This window comes from Benincasa hispida, chromosome 4 (assembly GCF_009727055.1).
Source record: "Benincasa hispida cultivar B227 chromosome 4, ASM972705v1, whole genome shotgun sequence".
In the NCBI taxonomy this organism is placed as follows: domain Eukaryota; kingdom Viridiplantae; phylum Streptophyta; class Magnoliopsida; order Cucurbitales; family Cucurbitaceae; genus Benincasa; species Benincasa hispida.
Window position 1 is genome coordinate 47,922,709 of NC_052352.1, and position 22,375 is coordinate 47,945,083.

Consider the following 22,375-nt stretch of genomic DNA (forward strand, 5'->3'; position numbering starts at 1 on the left):
GTGTAGGCAATAAGCAAGTGGGAGAGAAAACAATGCTATCGTATAGCAGAAGTGCTTATTGCATAGAGAAGCTACACGATCGTGTAGGATTTTCTGAATGATCGTTTAGGAAAAGATATATGATCGATAGCTAAATCGGCACACTATACGATCGTTTAGAGAAGTTATCCGATCGTCTAGGCGACAGTGTGCGATCGTTTAGGCGCGAGGTATACGATCGTTTAGATGGAGAACGCTATCGCATAGGCTCTCAAGCGATCGTTTTGAATCACCAACGCATGCTTCACGAATTCTTTTGGGCAATTGAACAACTACCGATTGTATGATTCAAAATGAAAACTTTTTTCATTTTTAACCTATCGGTTACCATAACCAACGCTGCCCACTACCCACGTCCGAACGTGAAAAAATGATTAATTATCATATAATTAATTAATTAATTAATTCATATTATATTTATATCCTATAATTTAATATCACAAAGCTCCAACAGTACGTGAATAGCTGACTAAACTCTTTAGCTACGAGATCCACCATCCGTTAACTGTCAGTGAGTACGATGACCCTTCACAGATTGCTCGTAAGTACAACTGGGTCAAATTACCATTATGCCCCTGTAGTACATCTCACTCCTTAAGTACCACTGATTCCTCTAATGAACAATACAACATAGTCCAACTATGTGTGAACACCTTCTCGAGCCAAGAGAAGGTGTGTGGTGCCACATCATTCACCCCGGAATCAACCCTTAAGAGAGCCATCTATCTACTTACCCTGCCTCGGGGAAGGAGTGAATTCCCATCTTTGGTAGCTGAGTTCCTAGCTCCTAAATCAGACGAATCCCAAAATTAGGTTTGAATCGGCGACCTGGCCACTCACACCCATATAAATTAAAGAACTGCCCTCAATAGCATGTGTTCCCAACTCACTCAGGATTGAAGTCATGTTACTTATGGTCATCCTAGTGAATTGAAGTCTCTGTCATGAACAGTGTTATATAACGAGACGTTAACATTTCGTGGTCAGGTCTTATACAACACGAATGATCAGGATTAGACCATCTGTGACAAGCCACAACACTTATGACCATTCCACAAAGCGGGCCACTTCCGTAGCATTACCAGGATAAGGTTTCCCTTCTTTATCCATATACTACAGACCACTTTTATGATTCGTCAAAAAACAGAGTGTTTATTTTTATGAATGCTACATTCCTAGAGAAGAATCATATTAGGGAGCATAATCTACGTAGTAAAGTCGTGTTACGTGAGCTTTCTAACGAACCTACTAAAACTTCAACAAGAGTTGTTTAAGGGCATGCTTCTTCAGCAAAAGTTGTTGATGATAGTTCATCTGGTACTCAAGAGTTTAGGGAACCTCGACACAGTGGGAGGATTACGAACCCGTCCATTCGCTATCTGGGTCTCATGGAAATCACTTCACTAGGATGACTATAGGTAACATGACCTCAATCCTAAGTGAGTTGGGAACTTCTGCCTTTGAAGGCAGTCCTTTGATTTTCATGGCTACGAGTGGCTTGATCGTCGACTTAAACCTATCACTTTGGGGTTTTTCTGATTTGGGAGCTGGGAACTCAGCTACACAAGATGGAAATCACTTCTTCCTCGAAGCAGGCATAAGTAGATAGATTTCTCCCTTAAGGGCTGATCCCAGGGCTTGAACGATGTGGCGCCACACACCTTCTCATGGCCCGAGAGGTGTCCACACATAGTAGGACTATGCTGTATTTTTCATTAGAAGAATTAGTGGTACTTAAGAAGCCCAACTGTACTTACGAGCATTTGTGAAGGGGTTACCATATTGTTGTTTGGTTATATTCGATGGACATAGAAATATATCTGCGGTAAGAAGAGTTCAGTTGTCGGTCTTTAGTGCAATGCTTGGCAGTTAATAGATGGTGGATCTTGTGACTAAAGAGTTTAGTCAGCTATTCATGAACCGTTGGAGCTTCGAGCCATAGGTCTATAAGGTCCCCTTGGTAGCTCAATGGATTCAAGTTGAGAATTAGTTTGTGGGTAAGTTTGAAATGTTCAAATTGATAAGAAGGAGTTTGATTAAATATGATGTGATTGAACTGGTTATTTATATATGATATGATAGACTTTATGTATGAGATACATTATTTGGAGGAAAGTGGATATAAATATGATTTATATTTAGTGGAGGAGAAAACACTAAGCTTTATATGTGATATTAAACAATAGGTTAATGAATATACTATGATTATATTTATTATTTTTAACTGGACAATTATGGGATAATTGGGCCAACATTTTCTCCATAACCGTGTGTTAGTGGGAGGTTTCTTTCAATTTTTGTAACTGAAGAATAAAATGAAAATCGTTTGCATTTTTCAAAAGGTCGATCATTCGCTCAATTAAAGTGTATACTGCCTATCGCTTAGTAAACCAAGAGCTATATGATAGCTCAAAGTTGTTACACGATCGTATACATGTGTGCTGCTTTCTAAACGATCGCATAAGTTTTTCTAAACGATTGTCTAGGGCTCGGGCCTATTTACTAAACAATCAAGCATTGTCTATACAATAGGCCCTGCCCTTTCACTTGCTTGGTCATTGTATACGGTCTTTGTTACCTCCTTCCCTCTACCAGTTCCATCAGAGCCCACACTTTGGATTCTCACCCTGAGAATACCGAGGGTTCTAAGTGGTGGTGTCATCCCCATTGTTGCCGTGTTTGTGTGGAGATCGTTCGTAAGAAGATGACCAGGTGATTTCGTGAACGATTGGAGTGGACTTTCCCAGTGAGAGCGTGAGGAGTAGTCCCTGGAAAGAGCGATTTCGGTGAAGAAAAATTCTTCAACTGGTATGTTTTCTTGTTCTCTTGTTGTTTATTGTACAAAGCATGCCGATAATTTGTAGTATAATACATACCTTGTCTATTTGATTATAAATGTGAAAATTCTGTCACAATGAGTTTGGAACGATCCGCTTCCACTCATAGGTACTCTTGTATAAGAATTCCTTCATCGAATGGAGGATTGTAAATGAGATTTACATTAAGTGCCATGGAATAGAAAAATATCTATGGTTTATATGTTTCATGAGATGAAATATTAAAACTATAGGTTATAAATATACTATAGTAGGTTAGTTATCATATATATTTATAATCATATTAATTATTGGATAATTATCTCTTTTTCTCTAATAACCAATTGAGTGAGAGGTTATTGGTAGTTTCATGGTAACCGTGAGATAAAAGGAAAAATGTTTCCCAAAATTTAGTAGTTGGTTTTTTAGAGTTTCTATTCTCGGAAAGTTCTCACAATGGCTGTCAAGTGAATAAGATTCACTAAACGATAGCTGAAGAGAGATTAGACGATCATGGAGTATTTCTACACGATAGTCACTCAGCTGGCTAATTAGCTAAATGATCGCGGAGCTTTTGCTAAACGATCATGCAGCTTCTTTTAAACGATTGAGCATCGTCTATACGATAGACCTTGTCATCTCCCACTTGCTCAATCGTTTACATGATTGTTCCTGCGGTCTTGTCCTCTAACCAAGTCCACACATAACCCATATTTTTGGATTCTCACACCGAAAATACCAAGGTAGCCATTGTAGTGGTGTCGTACTCAACTCTACATTGTCGAGGTTTTGTGGAGGCCGTTCGTTGAGTTCGCGGTGTTCATGTGGTGGTTGCTGATTGATCGTGATCTTGAAGATCGTTATATTCGTGGTTGCTGTGATTGTGCAGTGTAGCGGTCGTAGTGTTCAAGCGTTTGTGATTGCCATCTTGCTGTGAACGAGCATTCGTGATCAAGGGTGTTGAAGATGAGTCTTCAAATGTATGATAATTCTATCCCTTAATCTATATAAAGGCATGCTGTAATTTTGTTTCATGCATGACAGCTTAGTTTCCATTTCTTTATTATAATTGTTAATATTCATATACGAATAAAATTTGGAACGATCCTTCCGTTACTCATGGAAATCCTCATTTTTTATTTCTTTCAATTGGTATCAGAGCCAGGTTGTTCTGATATTCCAAATTTCACTTCTATTTTGAAACTCTTTTACAGCCGTGGTGGGTCTTTCTGCATTGCGTTTAATTGTTAAATGCGTTTGTGGATGCCGTTGATGAATGTTTACGGGTTAATTGCCTCTGTTTAAAGCTTTCTTTAAATTACAAAGTGTTAATTTGTAAGGGCCCCTGTTTTTTTGGGCATAATTAACATGCTATCAAGTCTGTAATTCAGAGAGTTTGAGTTAGTCGAGTTGTTCGTGATGAAGTTTTGAACCATGGTGATGCGGTTTTCAACGAAGAAGAAGACCAAGAGTTGGTCATGTCGTATAGCCTCAGGTAAACGATCGTTGGGATTTGACTAAACAATCGTGTAGATATTTCTACGTGATCGTGTAGTATTTACTAAATGATCGTTTAGTTAATGCTAAACGATGGGGTAAATCGTTACTCTATCACGTAGCGTTGGTTGCCCGATCGCGTAGACACTGGAGGTAGACGATTGAGTGGGAGCATTTGATGCTCATCATTTAGAAGAATGTGCACGTTAAACGATCGTGTAGTCAGCATGCTCATCGCATAGTCACTGACTACATGATCACGCGATATACGATACAAAGGAACTCGCTCAGCGATCGTTTAGACAATATTGCTTCACCGCATTGTTGTCGTTTAGACGATCGTATAAAGCTTGCGTTGTGGAGCACGCTGCACAATCGCGTACCTCGTGCTTCATCGCATAGTAAAAGCTACACGATGGTTGCTAAACGATCGTTTAGCTTTGGAAGCATAGGTAAACGATTGAGTAAAGCGTTTACTCTTTTGTATAGACGATCGCAAAGAATTTTTTGTACATGATGAGTGGAGACACGGAGTTCGCTCAGACAATTCAAGATCCGGTTCGCCTGTTTGAACTGGTGACTCTTTGCTTTTGTAATAGTTAGCTTTTAGTTTTGAGGATTTGAGGCAATTCTTCCCCGTTCATTAACATTTGTTTTATATACATGAGATGTTTGACATATAGATTTTAAACCCACCTTAGGTTGTGCAATTATTCATGCATCATGTATTATAAATGTTATAATATGGCATGAAGAAATTACATAAAAGCATGCGCATGCATCATGAAATATAAGAGTTATATTTTTGCATAGCAATAAGCATGCGAAAATTGGTCAAAGACTCCTTAAAGAGTTTAATGGATGATGATCAAAAGTTGTTTAACTATCCAAGGTAATAGTTACACTTAGGCAAACCTAAACAACCACTTAGTTAAAATTCTTAGCCGTGTTTTTTCTAAGTAAACTAAACCCTAGGTTATAAAACACTCAATGGGAGAAAGAGATGTATCTAATATATCAATGATTCCACTCACTTTTCTCCCTGAATGTTCATGCCTGAGATTCATGCTTGGCCTCGTGGTGCCCTAGGAGCATCCCCCTTCGTGGGTCAATATCAAGGTGGATGGAGAGAGTGTTTATAGTAAGTAGATGAAGGGTCTGTGTCAACAAGTCTTGCGATCTCTTTCATTAGTTCGCACCGTGAGATCATTCTTGCATTCCTTCGTGGCGTCCTGGGAGCGTCTCCACTTCGGATGGGTATTGTGCAGTTGGTCAATATCAAGGTGAACTCTAGAAATGGATAGGGTCACTTTAGTTTTTGCCCCAATCGGATTTTTTCCCTTTAGATTAGCTGTTTAGGGCGGATCTCTAGGGCCTAAAATGGCGGGTCACACTTACAGGAGATTGTTAAGTTAATGATCTCTTGACCAAATCAATGATGGCTAGTTGTTATAGGAGCAAGAGTTGTTCTAGTATTAATGACTGGTTGAGAATTTCTCAATTTAGATGAGGGATAATTGACCTCTATTCGGCAACTTTTGTCCTAAACCTTTGAAACGTCATGTCCCATGGGGTTCATGTTAGTTTTGCTAAACCTTATTGGATGTTGTATGTTTTTTCAATAGGTATTTGCTTAAAACCTAACGTAGGTAAATGTGTTTTTATTTTCAGCAACGTGTATGTATTTCCGTGTAATGCCTCTAATTTGACCAATTACATATAGTGGAAAGAGTCTTGTAAAACGTATTTCGTAGTAAACGACCTCGATTTTGTCATGGTTGAGGAATGTCCTCAAGTCTCGATCCTTGATGCACCGCGAAGTGTTCACAATGCATATGAGATGTAGATGAAGGCTAATTCATTGGCTCGACTTCACATATTAGCTAGCATACCTGATGTTTTGGCCAAAAGGGTTGAGAACATGGTCATTGCATGCGAGATCATAGACTCGTTGCAAGAATTGTTTGAACGTCAGTTCTTACTTTTTAAGCACAAAGGGATGGATGACAAAACCAGTAATGTCAGTTCCCAAGTTAAACTCCAGGAAGAGGAAGCAATTGTTGCTGTCTTTGTTGAAGTTCATAGAAGAGAAGTGTTCTCTGACATGGAACTTGGAGATTATTTAGGTTCTGATATAAATCCCACTACTCTCCAAAAGAGGAGGATGTCTAAAGACAGTAAATATGATTTATTGGTTTGAGAGACTTGTTTGGTAGAGAATGATAATTCTGCCTAGATGATTCGAGTGCTAAGTTTCTCTTACCAAGGATTCAGTTCCTGGAAAACGTTGCCACAGGGAGAGATGACTCTTCGAGTCAGTACTTGTTACTAGATAATGTTTTCATAGTTTCTCATATCAAGAGGAACTTAATCTCGGTTTCTTGTCTCATTGAACAGGGTTATACCATCTTCTTTTCTGAGAATAAAGTTTTTATTTTCAAGAATGGAATGGGGATTGGTTTTGGTTCAATGGAAAGTAACTTATATGTACTAAGGTTGTTAGTCATAAAAGCCTTGTTTAATACTAAAATGTTTAGTACGACAACAATAGTTAAAAGACCAAAGGTTTCTCCTAAGGAAAATGCCCATCTTTGGCATCTAAGGTGTTAAGGTTGATGCCCTAAAATCTCGTGTCTTGTAGTTTGTAAACAGTTTGTATGAATGCTTTTGTTGTATAATATATGATATTTACTTCACATCTTGTTTTTTGCTCAGTTGCATGTTTTATTTACTTTACCACAAACCAATAAACATAAAATCTCTGGTTATATGTATGTAACTTAAGCATATATGTGGTGGCATACAAGTGGATCATATCTTGAGGGATAACCAAAATGGTCTGTAGTATATGGATATAGAAGGAAAACCTTATCCTGGTAACGTTAAGGATGCAGCCCGCTTTGTGGAATGGTCACAAGTGTTGTGGCTTGTCACAGATGGTCTGATCCTAATCATTCGTGTAAGGGACATGCGAGTAGGGGCGTCCTCTACAAAGAGTTTGTATAAGACCTGACCACGAAGTGTTAACGTCTCGTCATATAAAGCCTGTCTCTTATACACATCTAGATGTGTATAAGAGACAGTAGTTGGACTATGTTGTATTGTTCATTAGAGGAATCAGTGGTACTTAAGAAGTGAGATGTAACTACAAGGGCAAAATGGTAAATTGGCTCAACTGTACTTATGAGCATCTGTAAAGTGTCATCGTACTCATGATTGGTTATATCCGATGGACACAGAAGTATATCTGTGGTAAGAAGAGTTCAACTGTTGGTCTTTAGTAGAATGCCTAACAGGTAACAGATGGTGGATCTCGTGGCTAAAGAGTTTAATCAGCTATTCACATACCATTGAGGCTTCGAGCCACAGGTCCATTAGGTCCCTTGGGTAGCTTGGATAAAGTTGAGAATCAGTGTTTGGGTCAGTTTGAAATGTTCAAATTGACAAGAGGGAGTTCAATTATATATGATATAATTGAACTGGTTAATTATATATGATATAATTGAATAAATGTATGAGATACATTATTATGGAGAAAATTAGATACAAATATGATTTATATGAAGTAGAGGAGAAATTACTATAGTAGATATATGATATCAAACTATAGGGTAAGAATATAGTATGATTATATTCATTAATTATTAAATTGGTTAATTATATGATAATTGGCCTAAGACTTCTCTCGGTCGTGCGTTAGTGGGTGCAGTCGCATTCAGTTATGGTAACCGATGAATAAAATGAAATTTTGTTTCATTTTGCAATGGTTTGAAAAAATTGGCATCAGTGTGAAAACGAACAATCGCATAGTTTGAGAGCCTATACGATAGTCGCTCATCGCCAAAACAATCGCACGCTAGTCTCTAAACGATCGCTTAGCTTTCTTAAACAATCGCATAGTGTGCTGCGTTTTTTAAACGATCGTCTACCATTTACTAAACGATTGCTTAATAAAACCTACACGATCGTGTAGCTTCTTCTAGACGATAAGTAAGTGGTAAAGCAAATAAAACATGCAACTGAGCAAAAAACAAGATGTGAAGTAAATATCATATATTATACAACATAAGCGTTTGTACAAACTGTTTACAAACTACAGGACACAAGACTTTAGGGCATCAACTCTAATAATCTCCCACTTGTCCTAAAGTAAAGTGGGGTGAACATAAAACTAGTACAAAACAATAAACTAGGGCATAAAAGCCTAGTACAAGAAAATTGGTAAGGTTAGGTCACATCAACCTCAATAGGATTGAGCAATTAGTGAAAAGTGGACTTTTAAAGAGTTTAGAAGAAAAATCCTTGTCAGTGTGTGAATCATGCCTCGAAGTCAAGATTACCAAACGACCTTTTACTGGAAAAGGTTACAGAGCCAAGGAAGCCTTGGAGCTTGTATATTCAGACCTCTAAGGTCCGATGACTATTAGGGCTCGAGGTGGACATGAATATTTCATCTCTTTCATAGATTATTATTCAAAGTATAGGTATCTATACCTAATGCAACGTAATTCTGAAGCCCTTGACAAGTTCAAGGAGTATAAGGCTGAAGTTGAAAACTTATTAGGTAAGAAGATAAAAACACTACGATCTGATTGTGGTAGAGAGTATATAGACTTCCAATTCTAGAACTATATGATAGAACATGGGATTACATTCCAACTCTCGGCCCTAGGTACACCTCAAGAGAATGATGTATCAGAAAGGAGAAATAGAACCTTGTTGGGCATGGTTCGGTCTATGATGAGTTATGCTCATCTTTCAGACTCGTTTTAGGGTTTTATAGTTGAGACTGCATGCTACATTCTAAACAACGTCCCCTCAAAAAGCATTTCTGAAACACCTAAAGGTAGTTTATGCCACTTAAGGATTTGGGGATTTTCGGCCCATGTGTTTTTGACTAACCCAAAGAAGTTGGAGCTGCATTCGAAACCTTGCCCTTTTGTAGGCTACCCCAAGGAAACAAGGGGCGGATACTTCTATGATCCGAGTGATAACAAAGTGTTTGTTTCTATAAATGTTATCTTCTTGAAAGAAGACCACATAAGGGATCATAAGCCACGAAGTAAGCTCGTTTTACGTGAGTTTTCTAGTGAGACTAAGACTATTGAGGGTTTAACAAGAGTTGTTGAACAGACTGACAGATCAACAGGAGTTGTTGGGGTTGGTACATCTAGTCAACCAGCTCAAGAGTTGAGAATTTCTCGACATAGTGGGAGGGTTATGAACCCACCGGATCATTACATGGGTTTGAATGAAGCCCAAAACATCATTTCTAATGATGGGGTCAAGTATCCATTGTCTTTTAAGAAAGCAATGGAGGATGTTGACAAGGATGAATGGATTAAAGCCATGAACCATGAGATGGAGTCTATGTATTTTAATAACATATGAGAGCTTGTGGATCCGCCTGATGGGGTAAGACCTATAGGGTGTAAGTGGATCTATAAGCGAAAGAGAGGTGTAGATGGAAAGGTGCAAACCTTTAAGGATAGACTCGTAGCAAAGGGTTATACCCAGGTTGAGAGAGTTGACTATGAGGAAACTTTCTCACCTGTTGTCATGCTGAAGTCTATCAGGATACTCTTGTCCATAGCCACATTTTATGATTATGAGATATGGCAAATGGACGTCAAGACTGCGTTTCTTAATGTTAATCTTGAGGAGACCATCTACATGGCTCAACCAGAGGGGTTCGTAGTTCCAAATCAAGAGCAAAGAGTTTACAAGCTTAATAGGTCCATTTATGGGCTGAAACAAGCGTCTAAATCATGGAACATTAGATTTGACACTACGATCAAGTTGTTTGGCTTTGATCAGAACGTTGATGAGCCTTGTGTTTACAAGAAGGTCATCAACAACTTAGTAGCTTTCCTGGTACTGTATGTGGATGATATCCTACTTATTGGGAATGATGTAGGGTTGACTAACATTAAAATGTGGCTAGCTACCCAGTTCCAAATGAAAGATTTGAGTGAGGCACAGTATGTTCTAGGGATCCAGATCATTCAGGATTGTAAGAACAAAAGGTTAGCCCTATCTTGGACATCATACAATGATCAAATGTTGATCAGGTAAAGGATGCAAGATTCCAAGAGGGGTTTGGTACCCTTCAGGAATGGAATCGTTTTGTTTAAGGATCAATGTCCTAAGACACCTCAAGAGATTGAAGAGATGAGATGTATTTCTTATGCCTCAGCTGTTGAAAGCTTAATGTATGCAATGTTGTATACCAGACCCAACATTTGCTATGCAGTAATGATTGTCAGTCATTATCAATCCAATCCAGAATTTGATCACTAGATGGCGGTCAAGACGATCCTCAAGTATCTTCGAAGAACGAGGGACTATATGCTCGTGTATGGAGATAAGGATCTGATCCTTACAGGATACACAGACTCTGACTTTCAAACTGATAGAGATTCTCACAAATCGACATCGGGGTTAGTGTTCACTCTGAATGGAGGGGCTGTAGTGTGGCAAAGCATAAAGCAAGAATGCATCGCAGACTCCACTATGGAAGCCGAATATGTAGCCACTTGTGAAGCAGCTAATGAGGCTGTTTAGCTAAGAAAATTCTTTACAGATTTAGAAGTTGTTCCAAATATGGATTTGCCGATCACTCTTTATTGTGATAACAGTGGGGCTGTAGCAAATTCGAAGAAACTCGGAGTCATCGTCAAGGCAAGCATATAGAGCGAAAATACCACTTGATCAGGGAAATTGTGCATCGCAGTGATGTGATAGTCACGAAGATTGCATCGGAGCACAATGTTGTTGATCCCTTTACAAAGACTCTCACGACTAAAGTGTTCGATACCTAGAGAGTCTGGGTCTGCGGGACATGCGACATCTTATCTAAGGCAAGTAGGAGATGATGTTGGGGTATGCCCTAGTTTATTGTATATTGTACATGTCTTTATCATGTATTGTACATTAGTCTCCCGAGTCATTAGAACAAGTGAGAGATTGTTGGGATTGGTGTCCTAATTCTCCCGGAGTCTCGTTGTTTTTAATATATACACGTTGTTATGAATAAAATAAGAGTTATTTTATCTGGCATTTACTCATATCCAATAAACAACGCTCTATGGTTATCGTATGTATATGAGATATACAAGTGGATCATGCCTTAAGTGATAACCTAAATAGATCTGTAGTATAAGGATTAAAGAGGAATTCCTGATCCTGGTGACACTATAGATATGACTCGCTTTGTAAAGGTTTGCAAGTGTTGTGAACTACTACATATGGTAGATCCTGACCATTCATGTGGAAACATGCAAGCGGAGGTGTCCTATACAAAGAGTTTGCATGGGAACCTCGTGATAATACTTGTGATCTGTAAAAGACTTGTGTTTGTAATACCATTCACTGAGCTTTGAAAAGCTCATGGTTTGTTTCTGTGTTTTTCTTGCAGGTAGCTGAATAGTCTAGGTTGCGGTGTTGGTCAAGGTCTGCCACAAGTTTAGAAGTAGTATTAAATGAGATGGGTAGTCGGGGTAGTGTCTCCCTTGTAAATGTAACTTGAATGTGTAAACTAGTTTTAAATAAAGCATGTAAGACATTTCCGCTGCTGTATGTAAATAGGGTTATAAAAAGAAACCAGTAAGATAATGTCAATAAGTGGTAGCTTTAGTTAATATCATTCCTCTCCTCAGGCTCGGTGGTGCGGGTCCGGCACAGGTGTGACAATACCGTCGCACTTTATTATCTAAACGATCATTTACCTTTTTCCTAAATGATCGTTTAACTCCCGGTATTTACTAAACGATCGCTTAGCTTTTCCTACGCGATCGTTCGGACGATCGCTCACCCTTTTCCTACACAATCATTTATAGGATCGCGGACCTTTTCCTACACGATCGTTTAGACGATCACTTACTTTTCCTACACGATCGTATACTTCGCCTAAACGATCAAGCATCCTGTCTATGTGATAGATGACCTCTTCTCCCACTTGCTTGATCATTGTGTACGGTCTCTCTTCCTCCTTCCCTCTACCAAATCTGAACAACACCACACTTTGGATTCTCACTCGAAGAATACTGAGGGCTCTGAATGGTTTTGTCTTCTCCGTTTCCTTCTATTCGAGTGGTGATTGTTCGAGGTAGACTGTTAGTTTTCAGACTCGCTATGAAGGAGAAATCCTCATCTGGTATGATTTCTTGATCTCTTTAGCATTATGAATGCATATTAGTATGTTTTGAATGTATATGCGATAATTCTGTCACAATGAATTGGAAAGATCCACTTCTGCTCGTAGGTACTCTTGAATAAGAGTTCCTTCAAATAGACCTAAGAATATATTTCTAATAAGATTAGAAATCTTAGTTTAATCTTTTAGTCGGTTTAATAGGATTAAATTGGTTCTTAATAAAAGATTAAATATGTAACAAATGTATCTATAAGGGACATTTTGTCTAAGGCGGGTTCTTATTGAGTTGGTGTCCTAATTCTCCCTGAGTCTCGTTGTTTTGTAAAGATACACATTGTTTATGAGTAAAATAAGTGTTATTTAATTCTAGTATTTACTCATATCCAATAAACAAAGCTCCTTGGTTATCTTATGTGAACTTAAGCATGTATATGTGATATACAAGTGGATCATGTCTTAAGTGATAACCTAAATAGGTCTGTAGTATAAGGATTAAGGTGGGATACCTGATCCTAGTGACACTACGGATACGGCCCGCTTTGTAGAGGTTTGCAAATCTTGTAAACTACTATAGATGGTAGACCCTGACCATTCGTGTGGAGACGTGCGAGCGGGGGTGTCCTATACAAAGAGTTTGTATAAGACCAGACCATGAGATGATTTTTCTCTGTATATAATGTCATTGATACTGGAGACTTACATCTCACCTAAACGACCATAGGTGACATGAACTCAATCTTAAGTGTTTTATGAACTCCTACCTTTGAGGGCGGTCCTTTGATTAGTATGGGTGAGAGTGGCCAGATTGCCAACTCAACATGCCTACCTTTTTAGGGATTCGTCTAATTTAGGAGCTGGGAGCTCAGTTATACAAGATGGAATTCACTTCTTCCCCGAAGCAGGGGTAAGTAAATTGATTTCTCCCTTAAGGACTAATTTCGAGGCTTGAACATAGAGGCCATAGCTTCTCTTTGGAAAAGAGAACTCAGTCATAGTAGGACTATGACTTATGTTCATTAGAGAGATCAGTGGTACTGAAGGAGTTAGATGTAACTACAGGGGCATAACGGTCATTGGCCCAACTGTACTTACAAGCAATCTGTGAAGGGTTATCGCACTGTTGATTGGTTGATATGGACACATAATATATATATAGGAAGGAGAGTTCAGCTGTTGGTCTTTAGTGGAGTGCCTAGCAGTTAATGGATGGTGGATTCCGTGAATAAAGAGTTTAGTCAGTTATTCATATACCATTAGAGCTTCGAGCTATAGGTCCATAAGGTCCCCTTGGTAACTTAATGGATCCAAGTTGAAAATCAATTCTTGGTGTTGATTTAAAATTTTCAAATTGACAAAACGAAAATTCGATTATATATGATATGATCAGTGTAATGTATGAGATATATCAAGTAGAGCATTAATGTAATTGAGATTTACATTAAGTGCCATGGAATAGAAAAAGAGCTATAGTTTATATGTTTCATGAGATGAAATATTAAAACTATAGGTTATAAATATAATATGGTAAGTTAGTTACCATATATATTTATAATAATATGAATTATTAGATAATTATCTCTTTTTCTCTAATAACCAATTTAGTAGGAGGTTATTAGTAGTTTCATGGTAACCGTGAAATAAAAGAAATTTTTTTTCCCTAAATTTAGTAGTTTGTTTTTAGTGTTTTTATTCTAAAAAAGTTCTCACGGTGGCTGTCAAGTGAATGAGATTCACTAAACGATAGCTAAAGAGAGACTAAACGACCGTGGAGTGTTTATATACGTTAGTCACTCAGCTGGCCGATTAGCTAAACGATCATGGAGCTTTTGCTAATTGATCATGCAGCTTCTTCTAAACAATTGGCATTGTCTATACGATAAACTTTGTCATCTCCCACTTGCTCAATCGTTTACACGATTGTTCTTTCGATCTCATCCTCTAACCAAGTCCACACAGAGCACACACTTCTGGATTCTCACACTGAGAATACCAAGGTAGCCATTGTGGTGGTGTCATACTCAACTCGACATTGTCGAGGTTTTGTGGAGGTCGTTCATTGAGTTTGCGGTGTTTGTGTGGTGGTTACTGATTGTTCGTGATCTTGGAGATTGATGTGTTTGTGGTTGCTGTGATCGTGCAGTGTAGCAGTCGTAGTGATCGAGCGTTCGGGATTCCCGTCTTGCTGTGAATGAGCGTTCGTGATCAAGGGTATTGAAGATAAGTCTTTAAAGGTATGATAATTCTATCCCTTGATCTATATAAAAGCATGTTGTAATTTCCTTATATGCATGTTTTTGTTTCTTGATTGTAATTGTTAATGTTCATATACGAATAAAATTTGGAACAATCCTTTCGCTGCTCATGGAAATCCTCATGCACGACTTCCTTCACTATAGTATATGGATAAGGTTGGATACCTTATCCTGGTGACTCTACGAGTATGGCATGCTTTATAGGTATTACAAATATTGTAAAGTGCTACAAATGATTTGATTCTAATCATTCATGTATTAGACATGCGAGGGGGATATTCTATACAAAGGAGTTTGTATAAGAACAGACCACGAAATGTTTAGTCTCGTTATATAACGCCATTCATAATTGTGATTTTCATTTCACTAGGATGACCATAGGTAACATGACCTTAATCCTGAGTGAGTTATGAACTCCTGCCAATAAGAACAGTCCTTTGATTTACATGGGTGAGAGTGGCCAGATCGCCGACTCAACAAGCCTACCATTTTGGGATCCGTCTGATTGAGGAGCTAGAAACTCAACTACACAAGATAGAATTTACTCCTTCCCAGAAGCAGGGGTAAGTAGATAAATTGCACTCTTAAAGGCTGATTCTGGGGCTTGAACAATGTGGCGCCACACCCTCTCTTGGCCCAGGAGGGGTATAGTCATAGTGGGACTATGATCTATTGTTCATTAGAGGAATCAATGGTACTTAAGGAGATAGATGTTACTATAAGGGAAAAACGATAAATTGGCCCAGCTATACTTACGAGCGATTCATGAAGAATCATCGTACTATTGATTCACATAAATATATCTGTAGTGCGAAGAGTGCAGTTGTCGGTCTTTAGTGGAGTGCCTGACAGTTAACGGATGGTGGATAATGTGATTAAAGAGTTTAGTTAGTTATTCACGTACAGTTGGAGCTTTAAACTATAGGTCTATAAGGTTCCCTTGGTAGCTTAGTGGATTCAAGTTGAGAATAAGTTTTTGGGTTAATTTGAAATGTTCAAATTAATAAGAGGAAATTTGATTATATATGATATAATAAAATTAATTCAATTATATATGATATAATTGATATAATGTATTTGATACATTATTATTTGATTGGAGGAACTAGTGTTTGAATATAATTCAAATATTATTTCTATGAATTAGATTCATACTTATTAAATTTAATATAAATATGATTTATACTAAATGTCATAAAATAAAGAAAAAGAACTATGGTTTATGTATTGTATATGATGCAATATAAAACTATAGGTTATAAACATTAAGTTAGTTAACATATTTATTTATAATTTATTAATTTTTTGATAATTAAATTTATTTTTCTCAACCACCCTTAATGGGTAGTTGTATAGTTTTATGGAAATTGAGGGATAAAATGAAAACAGTTTTCTAATGTTCCCACAAGTTATCAGATTTACTATCAAGTGACTACACGATTGCATTGAGTTTACTATTCGATAGTGCTCTTATCTACACGATCGAGTATCCAGTCTATGCGATAGACTTCTATCTTCTGCACGATACGTTCATTCATTTACTCGATCGTCTCCTCCTCCACTCTAAACCTTCCCTCTGTCCAAAATAAGCTAGAGCCCACCACTCCTAGATTCTCACACCGAGAATATCAAGGTAATCTAGTGGTTGTGTCCGGATTTGTTCAAGGATTGAGTTGATACTCGTTACTATTCAAGGGAGTTTGAGTTGCTCGTTGCCTTCAAGTTTGATCGAGGGATACACTTGAAGAAAGGTTCTTCAAAGGTATTGTTTTTTTATCCTTTGTATTTAATTCAATGCATGCTGTAATTTATGATTTAATGTATAATCTGTTTAGTATGATTATGAATATATGTTCTTTCACAATGAAATTTGGACAATCCGCTTCCACTCATAGGTCCTCTGTAATTAGAGTTCCTTTAGATGTATTTAATTAATTTTGGGTGTTGCAAATTAAAATGATATAGATGGAAAATTGAGAGGTCTTACGACAGCTTTAATTTTGAAGTGATACTTCCATCTGAGTGTAGTCCGTATGGTAGTGAGTATTTTCTTCTTGGATTTTAGGCTTCTCTTGTTGTTTATTCCAGGTTATCGTGTTATGGTACTGGAATCAAATAGTTCATGTTGGGCTATTTGCAAAAGATTTATAGCACGATTTTAAGGCCCTTTTCAATCTTGATTGTAGTAGAACCTACAATTGCAGGAGATTGGACGTAGTCCCGAGTTTGGGACGAACTAATATTTTTTCGGTGTCATTCACTTCTTTCATTCTCTTATTTATTTTCTATTTTATGATCGTTAACCTTCTTTACTCTAACCTGTGAAGTAAGAATTTTAGATATAATTTAGTTATGCATTTATTTACATCTAGCATAAATTTTCTGTTGGGATTGGTGTCCTAATTCTCTCGAAGTCTCGTAGTTTGTAAACATTATACACATTGTTATGAATAATATAAGAGTTATTTTATTTGCATTTACTCATATCCAATAAACAAAGCTCCATGGTTATTGTATGTAAACTTAAGCATGTATATGAGATATATAAGTGGATCATGCCTTAAGTGATAACATAAAAAGGTCTATAGTATAAGGATTAAGGAGGGATACCTGATCCTGGTGACACTATGGATATGACCCGTTTTGTAGAGGTTTACAAGTGTTGTGAACTACTACAGATGGTTGGTCCTAACCATTCATGTGGAAACATGCGAGCGGGGGTGTCCTATACAAAGAGTTTGTATAAGACCAGACCACGAGATGATTCGTCTCTTTATATAACGTCGTTGATACTTGAGACTTACATCTCACCTAAATGATCATAGGTGACATAACTTTAATCCTAAGTGTTTTGGGAACTCCTGCCTTTAAGGGCGGTCCTTTGATTAGTATGGGTGAGAGTCGCCAGATTGCCAACTCAACAAACCTACCTTTTTGGGGATTTGTCTGATTTATGAGCTGAGAACTCAGTTACAAAAGATGAAATTCACTCCTTCCTCGAAGAAGAGGTAAGCAGATAGATTGCTCCCTTAAAGACTGGTTCCGGGTCTTGAACATAGTTTCCAAAGCCTCTCTTTAGAAGAGAGGCTCAGTCATAGTAAGACTATGACTTATGTTCATTAGAGAGATCAGTGGTACTTAAGGAGTTAGATGTAACTACAGGAGCAAAACGATAAATTAGCCTAACTATATTTACGAGCGATCTGTGAAGGGTTATCACATTGTTGATTGGTTGATATGGACACAAAAATATATTTGTAGTGAAGAGAGTACAGCTATCGGTCTTTAGTGGAGTGCCTGGTAGTTAACGGATGGTGGATCCCATGAATAAAGAGTTAAGTTAGTTATTCACGTACCGTTGGAGCTTCAAGCTACAGGTCCATAAGGTCCTCTTGATAGCTCAATAGATTCAAGTTGAGAATCAGTTCTTGGGGATGATTTGAAATGTTCAAATTAACAAGAGAAAATTCAATTATATATGATATGATTGGTGTGATGTATGAGATACATCAAGTGGAGGATTAATGTAAATATGATTTACATTAAGTACCATAAAATAGAAAAAGAACTATGGTTTATATGTTTCATGAGATGAAATATTAAAACTATAGGTTATAAATATAATATGGTAAGTTGCTTATCATATTTATTTATAATAATATTAATTATTTTATAATTATCTTTTTTCTCTAATAACTAATTGAGTGGGAGATTATTGGTAGTTTTATGGTAACCATGAGATAAAAGGAAAAGCTTTTCCTAAATTTAGAAGACTTGATTCAGAAAGAAACTCAAGGCAAGGCTATCAAGTGAAATCGTTTCACTAAACGATAGCTAGTAGAGAGACTAAACTATCGTGGAGCGTCACTATATGTTAGTTCACTCAGCTAGTCGTAGCTAAACAATCGCAGGGCATTGTCTATATGATAGGCTGCCATCTTCTACACGATTGAGCACATCATTTATACGATAAACTGTGCCATCTCCTACTTGCTCGATCGTCTACACGATTATTATTTCTCTAGTATCTTTCTCTAACCGAGATCATACAGAGTCCACAACTCCTGGATTCTCACACCGAGAATACCAAGTTAACCATTGTGGTGGTGTCCTTACTCAACTTGATTGAGTTCGAGGTTTTGGAGGTCGTTCGTTGGGTTCGTGTTGTTCATGTGGTGTTTGCTGTGGATTGTGTTGTTGTACTGGTCGTTATGTTCGAGCGTTCGTGTATTGCTGTCTTGGAGACTGGTCGAGTGTTCGTGATCAAGGAAGTTTGAAGAATAAGTCATGTACACTTTATCCCTTGATCTCATCTTAAAGCATGTTGTAATTTCGTATTGTGCATGACCTTTTAATTTCCATTTTGTGACTGTAATTATTTATGTTCAATTTCGAATGGAATTTGGAACGATCATTCCGCTACTCATGGAAATCTTTATGTCTGATTTTCTTCAATTGGTATTAGAGCCAAGTTGTTTTGATATTCCAAATTTCACTTCTGTTTTGGACTTCTTTTACAATCGTGGTGGGTTTTTAATGCATTTGTGGATGATGTTGATGAATGTTTATGGGTTAATTGCCTTTTATTAAAGCTTTCTTTTTAATTACAAAGTGTTAATTTGTAAGGGCCCCTGTGTTTTTTAGCTTAATTAACAAGCAATCGAGTCTGTAATTCAAAGTGTTTGAGTTTGTTGAGCCGTTCGTATTGGAGTTTCGAAGCATGGAGATGCGGTTCTCAGTGAGGAAGAAGACCAAGACTTGGTCGTATCGTGTAGCATAAGGTAAACGATTGTTGAAATTTGGCTAAATGATCGTGTAGATTTTTCTATGTGATCGTATAGTATTTACTAAACAATCATTTAGCTAATGCTAAACGATGGGTAAAGTGTTTACTCTATCGCATAGTGTTGGTTACTCGATCGCATAGACGTTGGAGGTAGACGATCACTTAGAGCATTTGATGCTCATCATTTAATAAAAGGCGCGTGCATTAAACGATCGTGTAATTAGCATGCCTTATCGCATAGTCACTGACTACACGATCAAGCGGTATACGATAAATTGACGCTCACTTAGCGATCGTTTAGACGATTGTGCTTCACCGCATCGTTGTCGTTTAAATGATCGTTTAAGGCTTGCGTTGGACATGCTTGCTTCACGATCACGTGCTTTCATGCTTCATCGCATAGTAAAGGTACACAATCATTGCTAAACGATCGTTTAGCTCAGGAAGTGTTGGTAAACGATTGAGTAAAGTGTTTACTTTTTTGTGTAGGCGATCATTAGGTTTTTGGTACACGATCAAGGAGACGCGTTTCTTCGTCCAGACGGTTCAAGACTCGGTTCGCCAATTTGAACCGGTGACTCTTTCATATTTGTAATAGTTAGTTTAGTTTTTTTAGGATTTTGAGCAAAATTATCCCAGTTCATCAACTTTTATTAATATACATGAGATGTATGTGGATTATATAGCATAGTATATGACATATAGATTTAAAACCCACCTTAGGTTGTGCAATTATTCATGCATCATGTATTACAAGTGTTATAATATGGCATGATAAAATTACAAGAGAGATGTGCATGCATCAGAAATATAAGAGTTATATTTATGCATGCAGTAAGCATATTCATGCATCATCTTTATATTATAAGTGTTATAGTATAAGAAGTGAATGGAAGCATGTTTGTTTGGTTCGTTGCTTATTTGTATAAGAGATATTATAAAAGTAGCATGAATGAATAATGCATGGATTATGACACTTAGGCCTGTTTATAAAAGTTATGAATGCTTTGTATGTGTTTGCTTTGCGTTGCAAATGGTTGGTTGTTTCTGTTATAAGCGTTATAATGAAAATTAGAACTAAAATCAATAAGAAAGAGTTGCATACGAACTTAGGCGAACTCATGTTTTAAAAGGGCTTTAAAATTGGATTGAGAATAGACCTAAGTTCAAGATTCTAATTAGGATTAGCAACCTAAATTTTAATCTTTTTTAAATCGGTTTAATAGGATTAAATTGATTGGCATAAAAGATTAAAATTGTATTAAAATCTATCTATAAGGGACCTTTTGTCTAAGGTGAGTTCTATCTAGGCTGTGGTACTTAAGCTGATTGAAACGGAACACCTCTACCTGGAACCTTACTTGAAAGGTGAATTCAGATAGATTTTCTACACAGCATGCGACAGTTGGTCAAGAATTGTTGAAAACTATAAGATAAGATATAATATGATAAGTTGGTTATCATATTTATTTATAATTAATATTAATTATTGGATTAATTATCTCTTTTTCTCTAATAACCAATGAGTGGGAGGTTTATGGTAGTTTTATGATAACCGTGAGTCAAAGGAAAAACTTTCCTAAATTTAGAAGACTTGATTCGGAAAGAAACTCAAGCACAGGCTATCAAGTGAAATCGTTTCATAAACGATAGCTAGTAGAGAGACTAAAACGATTGTGAAGGTGCACTATATGTTAGTCACTCAGTTTGTCTAGCTAAACGATCGCAGGGCATTGTCTATATGATAGGCTACCATCTTCTACACGATTTGAGCACATCATCTATACGATAGACTATGTCATCTCCTAACATTGTTCAATCGTCTACACGATTGTTATTCCTCTAGTCTCTTCCTCTAACCGAGATCATACAGAGCCCACAACTCCTGGATTCTCACACCGAGAATACCAAGGTAACCATTGTGGTGGTGTCCTTACTCAACTCAATTGAGTTCAAGGTTTTGGAGGCCGTTCGTTGGGTTCGTGTGGTGTTTGCTGTGGATCGTGCTGTTGTACTGGTCATTGTGTTCGAGCGTTCGTGATCAAGGGAGTTTGAAGAATGAGTCTTCAAAGGTATGTACACTTTATCCTTTGATCTCATCATAAAGCATGTTGTAATTTCGTATTGTGTATGACCTGTTAGTTTTTGTTTTGTGACTGTAATTATTTATATTCAATTTCGAATGAAATTTGGAATGATCATTCCCCTGCTCATGGAAATTCTCATATCTAATTTCCTTCATTTCCAACATGGGATTTCACCAGATGGGTCGCAGTCGAAGATGCTGCCATTAGGGAAGAATTGTTGCGTGGAGGGCTATGCCGAAGGATGGTTGAGGAAGGGAGGGGTAGAGTTGCTCTTCTTTTCCTTCATTTTAGGGTTTTATTTAATTAAGGGCAAAATTGACATTTATATCTCATTGTCCCAATATCTTCTTTTTACAAATTGATCCCAAAAATCTTTAACCCTCTAACATGTATCCTATTTTTTACAATTTCCCATTTATTAGGATATTTGATTTAAGTTTAGATGTTATTTTGAAATACTTTCTTATGAGAATTAGGGAACATCTTTTGGGAGGTAAATGAATCATAATATTGAGTACCACAACGATAATTGACATGTACTTGTCTCTTGAGATTTGGAGATTCAATTTCTTCCTTTATATTTGTACTAGAAATTCAAATACAAACCATTCGAGCATTACTTTTTGTGCGTGTGTGTAAATAATAATAATATATTATAATCTTAATCTTATATATATAACATATTATAATCTCAGTTCGGTAAAAAACCGACTCTGATTGACTAATTATTGCTTTTATTATAA